The sequence below is a fragment of the Lithobates pipiens genome, unplaced genomic scaffold (assembly GCF_037356315.1).
Source record: "Lithobates pipiens isolate NorthernLeopardFrog02 unplaced genomic scaffold, aLitPip1_a1.2 Scaffold_19, whole genome shotgun sequence".
NCBI lineage: Eukaryota > Metazoa > Chordata > Amphibia > Anura > Ranidae > Lithobates > Lithobates pipiens.
In genome coordinates this window covers 486979010-486984625 of record NW_027507764.1, presented here as the reverse complement: position 1 = coordinate 486984625, position 5616 = coordinate 486979010, and positions in this window count along the sequence as shown.

Sequence of the window (5616 nt, the reverse complement as noted above, 5' to 3'; positions counted from 1 at the left end):
TTTCGGAATTTAGTTTTCGTCCGAAAACTTAATTTATTTAGTTACTCCCGAAATTCATTTTTATATATTTTGTTTTTCGTTCAAAAATTGCATTCGTCCGAAAATCCACATGAATTACGGTCGAATCTGTCTTTGAAGGCTTATGGTGTCTGTCGAATGTATCAAGAAGATTCGACGGAGCTAGTATATAGCACACTTTGTGTGAACTTTAGAACCCTATTAAAGTCTATGGGACTCCAATGTTCAAAATCTAAAGTGCTAATTTTAAAGACTAATTTGCAAGTTACTGTCCTAAAAAGTTTTTGGGGACCCGGGTCCTGCCCCAGGGGACATGTATCAATGCAAAAAAAAGTTTTAAAAACGGCCGTTTTTTCAGGAGCAGTGATTTTAATAATGATTAAAGTGAAACAATAAAAGTGTAATATTCCTTTAAATTTCGTAGCTGGGGGGTATCTATAGTATGCCTGTGAAGGGGTGCATGTTTCTGGTGCTTAGAACTGTCCCCGCACAAAGTGTCATTTATGCAGGGAAAAAAGTCCTTTAAAATCACTCGCAGCTATTATGAATTGTCGGCTCCGTAATACAGAGAACACTCATTGAAAGTCATTGATAAAAAAATAAATAAATAAATAAATAAAAAAGCGTGGGGGTCCCCCAAATTCAATTACCAGGCCCTTCAGGTCTGGTATGGATATTAAGGGGAACCCTGCCTCAAATTTAAGAAAAAATTTGACATGGGGTTCCCCCTAAATATCCATAACCAGACCCTTCAGGTCTGGTATGGATATTAAGGGGAACCCCGCGTCAAATTAAAAAAAAAATTGACGTGGGGGTCCCCCTAAAAATCCATACCAGACCCTTTATCCGAGCATGCAACCTGGCAGGCCGCAGGAAAAGATGGGGGGACGAGAGAGCGGCCCCCCTCCCTCCTGAACCGTACCAGGCCACATGCCCTCAACATTGGGAGGATGCTTTTGGGGTCTGTGACCCCTCAAAGCACCTTGTCCCCATGTTGATGAGGACAAGGGCCTCATCCCCACAACCGTGGCCGGTGGTTGTGGAGGTCTGCGGGCGGGGGGCTTATCAGAATCTTGAAGCCCCCTTTAACAAGGGGACCCCCAGATCCCGCCCCCCCCTGTTTGAAATGGTAAGGGGGTACAAAAGTACCCCTACCATTTCACAAAGAAAGTGTAAAAAAATAGTTAAATAAGACAAACACACTTTTGAAAAATTCCTTTATTAAAAATAAAAAAATAAAAAAAAGATTCCAGCGGTGCTAATCCACTCTTGCTATCCAGCGACGGACGGTCATCTCTCCAGCGATGGCTCATCTCATCCAGCGCAGCGAATCCATCCTTCTTCTGTCTCCGCGGAGGAGACACTGCAGGCATTCCGGCGGGCTGACGTTTCTTATATACGGAGGGCGGGGCCACCCGTCACCTGACCCCGCCCCCCTCTGACGCAAGGGGAAACCCGGGGTTCCCTGTGACGTATGGGTGACCCCGCACCCCTCTGATGTAACACAGGCAGGTTTCCGTTACATCAGAGGGGTGAGTGAGTGAAGTGAGTGAACACCCCCCTTCTGAACCCCTGAACCATACCAGGCCACTTGCCCTCAACTTGGGAAGGGTGCTTTGGGGCCCCCCACAGCACCTTATCCCTATGTTTAGAGGGACAAGGGCCTCATTCCAACAACCCTGGCCATTGGTTGTCGTGGTTTGCGGGTGGGGGGCTTATTGGAATCTGGAAGCCCCCTTTAACAAGAGGGCCCTAAATTCCGCCCTCCCACATGTGAATGGGCATCGGGTACATTGTACCTCGACACATTTTCTGGTGAATGGGTAAACAAGTAAAAATCACAATAGATAGTTTTTGACAATTCCTTTATTAAAAAAAAAAAGTGTCCCACGTTGTACATCTATCATCAATCACGCCACCCGACGGACCCAAAAAAAAAAGAAAGAAGAAAACCTCAGAAACTCTGCCTCGATGGGAGGCCTTCTGGCAACTGCCATCTTTTGGCTTTATAACAAGTGGCCCTTGCCTATAAAACAGCTGTCACAGTCAAGAGACAGCAGTCACCGGGAGGCCTCTCATCGAGGGGGAGCTTTTTTTTCTATTTTTCAGGTCTGTTTTTTTCTTTTTTAATAAAGGAATTGTCAAAAAGTGTCTGTTCCGGTTTTTAATTTTTGACATTTTTTTTGTTAAATGGGTACCCAATACTCATTCACAAAGGAGGGGCAGGATCTGGGGGCCCCCAGTAATCCATGTGGTTCCAGTAATCTAGGTGCTTAAAGGGGGCTTCCAGATTACAATAAGCCCCCCACCCGCAATAGCCAGGGTTGTCGGGAAGAGGCCCTTGTCTCCATCAACATGGGGACAAAGTGCTTTGGGGGGACCACAAAGCATAAAGCATCCTTCCCATGTTGAGGACAACCGTCCTGGTATAGTTCATAAGGGAGGGGTGTTCACTCAACCCCCCCTTTCCTGACCTGCCAGGCTGCTTGCTTGGATAAGGGTTTTGTATGGATTTTGGGAGGGACTCCATGACATTTAAAAAAAATAAAAAATTGGCGTGGATTTCCCCTTAAAATCTATGCCAGACCCAAGAGGCCTAGTATGGATTTAGGGGGGGGTGGCCCACACTGTATTTTTAGAGTTTTGGCGTGGAGTTGGTATGGATTTGGGGGGGGGGGGGCATGCCTTTTTTTTTCTTAATTTTTTCTTAATTCTGTCACCAATTCTTAACTACTTCAATGCACTGTATTAAATACTCTGCACTGTGTATGTGTATGTGTATATATATCTATATATAGATATATATATATATATATATATATATATATATATATATATATATATATATATACACACTAAACTACATGCGCGCCACTAACTAACCTGCCTAATCTAGCTCAGGTTCTCTTAATCTACTCCACGTATCACACTACATCCTGCCGCTGTGTAAGCAGCCTTATATAGTGTGGGGTGTGGACTTAGCCCTCTGAGCCATAATTGGCCGAAGGCACCCTGCCTTTGGCCAATCGTTGCTCTCCCAGCAGATTGCGATGAGATTGGCCAAAGCATGCAGGTCAGGTGCATGCTTTGGCCAATCAGCAGCCGTCAATGCACTGCGATTTTGCAGTGCATTATAGGTCATTCTGTGGCGCTTGAATTTTCCACAAACGCCCCATGTTTGCTTCATTAGCGGACAAACGAACAGCCTATGCTCGACTCAAACTTACTTTCAATTCGAACTTTGGGACCATCCCTGCTCCTCACCTGGTTGCCGCTACACATGCTTGACACCATCCAGTCCAGTCCTTAGTCTACTTGTCTTCAGCAAACTGTTTGCGGGCTTTCTTGTGCATCATCTTTAGAAGAGGCTTCCTTTTGGGACGCCATCCATGCAGACCAATTTGCGGCATATGGTCTGAGCACTAACAGGCTGACCCCCCCACCCCTTCAACCTCTGCAGCAATGCTGGCACCACTCATATGTCTATTTCCCAAAGACAACCTCTGGATATGACGCTGAGCACATGCACTCAACTTCTTTGGTCGATCATGGAGACTGTACTTCTCTACTGTACTTCTCAATGTAGTTCTCAAACAAGAGAAATACGATTTTCTGCCACTAGAGGGCATTGCAGGGCAAAAGTCTTCAGTTTGTTTGTGGGCTCCATCTTGTACCTCTTCCAGGGGTGATTGTTGGGATACAGTAGTTGAGTTAAGAGGATACATTTAATTGACAAATTAACCACTTCAGCCCTAGAAGAATTTCACCCTTTCCCGACTAGAGCACTTTAGTGAGATACTGTATATTTGTATGACAATTTAAAACAGTTTATTGATATAATTCTGATATTAATTAATGCTGTTTTTTTATTTTGACCAGTAGCCAAGGACTAGAATCTCCATCTGCCACTGTTTCACTGCAGACAGGCTGGTAAAGAACTTGGTCATGTGACAGCTGTAAAAAGTTTAGGAAAGAAGGTACATAGATGCATTTTTTAAATTAATATAAGGAGAGTGCCATCATCCATACAGGGGGTCCCCGGGTTATGAACCCGTTAGGGATTTTCCTCCTGTTTGTAATCCGGAAATGTTCGTAAATTAGCCCTGCATGTGCAGAACGACAATTACGGACATTTCCGATGTTCCGTCGAAGGTCGTTCCGCGCATGGGTGGCAAATTACAGACATTTTCAACATTTTCCGAGGCTCTGTCTGGCCGAATGGCAGAGGGTCCCCGCAGCGCCCTGTTCGTAAGTAGGAGTGGTTCATAAGTCGGGCGTTCGTAAGTCGGGGATGCCCTGTATACAGAAAGAGAAGGCATAATTTAAGTTAAACATTATGTGTTTAGTATCACTTTAAAGTCTTTAACTTACAAATTACTACCAAGCATCATGATTTGTCAGTTTTCAGGTCATTGTAGAAACCCACCCCTTCTAGAGCCAAACACACCCCCTTTGCTGTTTGCTGTAAAAAAATATTTTCCCATTGGCAGATCACTATAGAGACCCAATTTTCCCCCCTTCCCTATGTAGATCACTAAAGAGTCTCTAACCTTGCACCTTATTTGCTGATAACTGTAGAGTCCCCAGTCACACAAACCACATGTGCAGATCGCTGTGGGGTGCCAAGCTTCCTTTATAGATTACTCTGGAGTTGCGAGGCACCCTGCTATTTCACAGATTACAGTGAAGTCTCCATCCAACATTCATATTGCTGGTGTATTAGGCTTAGACCCCATTCATTTACACCTAGGAAAACAGTGCAGCCCAGCATTTGCAGGTTGTTGGAGGTTGACAGTCTACCATGCCCACAGCCCAGTAAATCAGTCTTCATCCCTGTCTGGATGCCAAAATGAACAGGCAGCTCAGCACCAGATCACAGCTTCTCTGCATGCCTCTGCTGGCTGAAATCATGAGGCCCTGTACAACATAACTCACCAGGCCTGTCCCCTCCTGTTGAGTAGATGGGGTCTGGCACTAGATGGGGCCTATTGGTGGCCCTGCTTACTCTAGCCCTATATTTTAAAAGTGCCCACCAACACATAGAGAGAGACAAATTGCTGCTTTTTCTGAGTACACTAAATGCAGTTTATAACCTTTTTTTTTACAAACCAGTTTGATCCTCATTAATTTGCACTTATCTAAAACTTCAGATGAGCAAGTTTTCTATGTGAATAATGAAATGGCTGTTGAGTGATGTGCTGATTTATCTTCAGTAAATGATTTCTGTAACTCACACTGTATTCTGCATTTTTTGTAGGATCTGTAGCTATGCTCGTTGTTTATCCAAGAGTAAAATCCAGCAGCGTGCACTGCATTTACATCCAACATGAAAAGCTTGCTGCTTTTTGATCCACAAAATTGCTTCATCTATATACGAAACTGCAGGCTAAAATCATTGAAGTCACAGAATGACTTGTATATTATTAGTCTGGATTGAGTGGTTTGGTTTGCTGTTTAGGTAGATTGACGTTGGATGCTTTGGAGTTACATTGATCTGCACACACAGAGGTGAAAAACAATATAAAGCTTAATGAAAAATCACTAGCAGAGGAAAAAATAGAAACTGCTTGGTGTGAGTTCTTGTATGGTGAAGAGTGA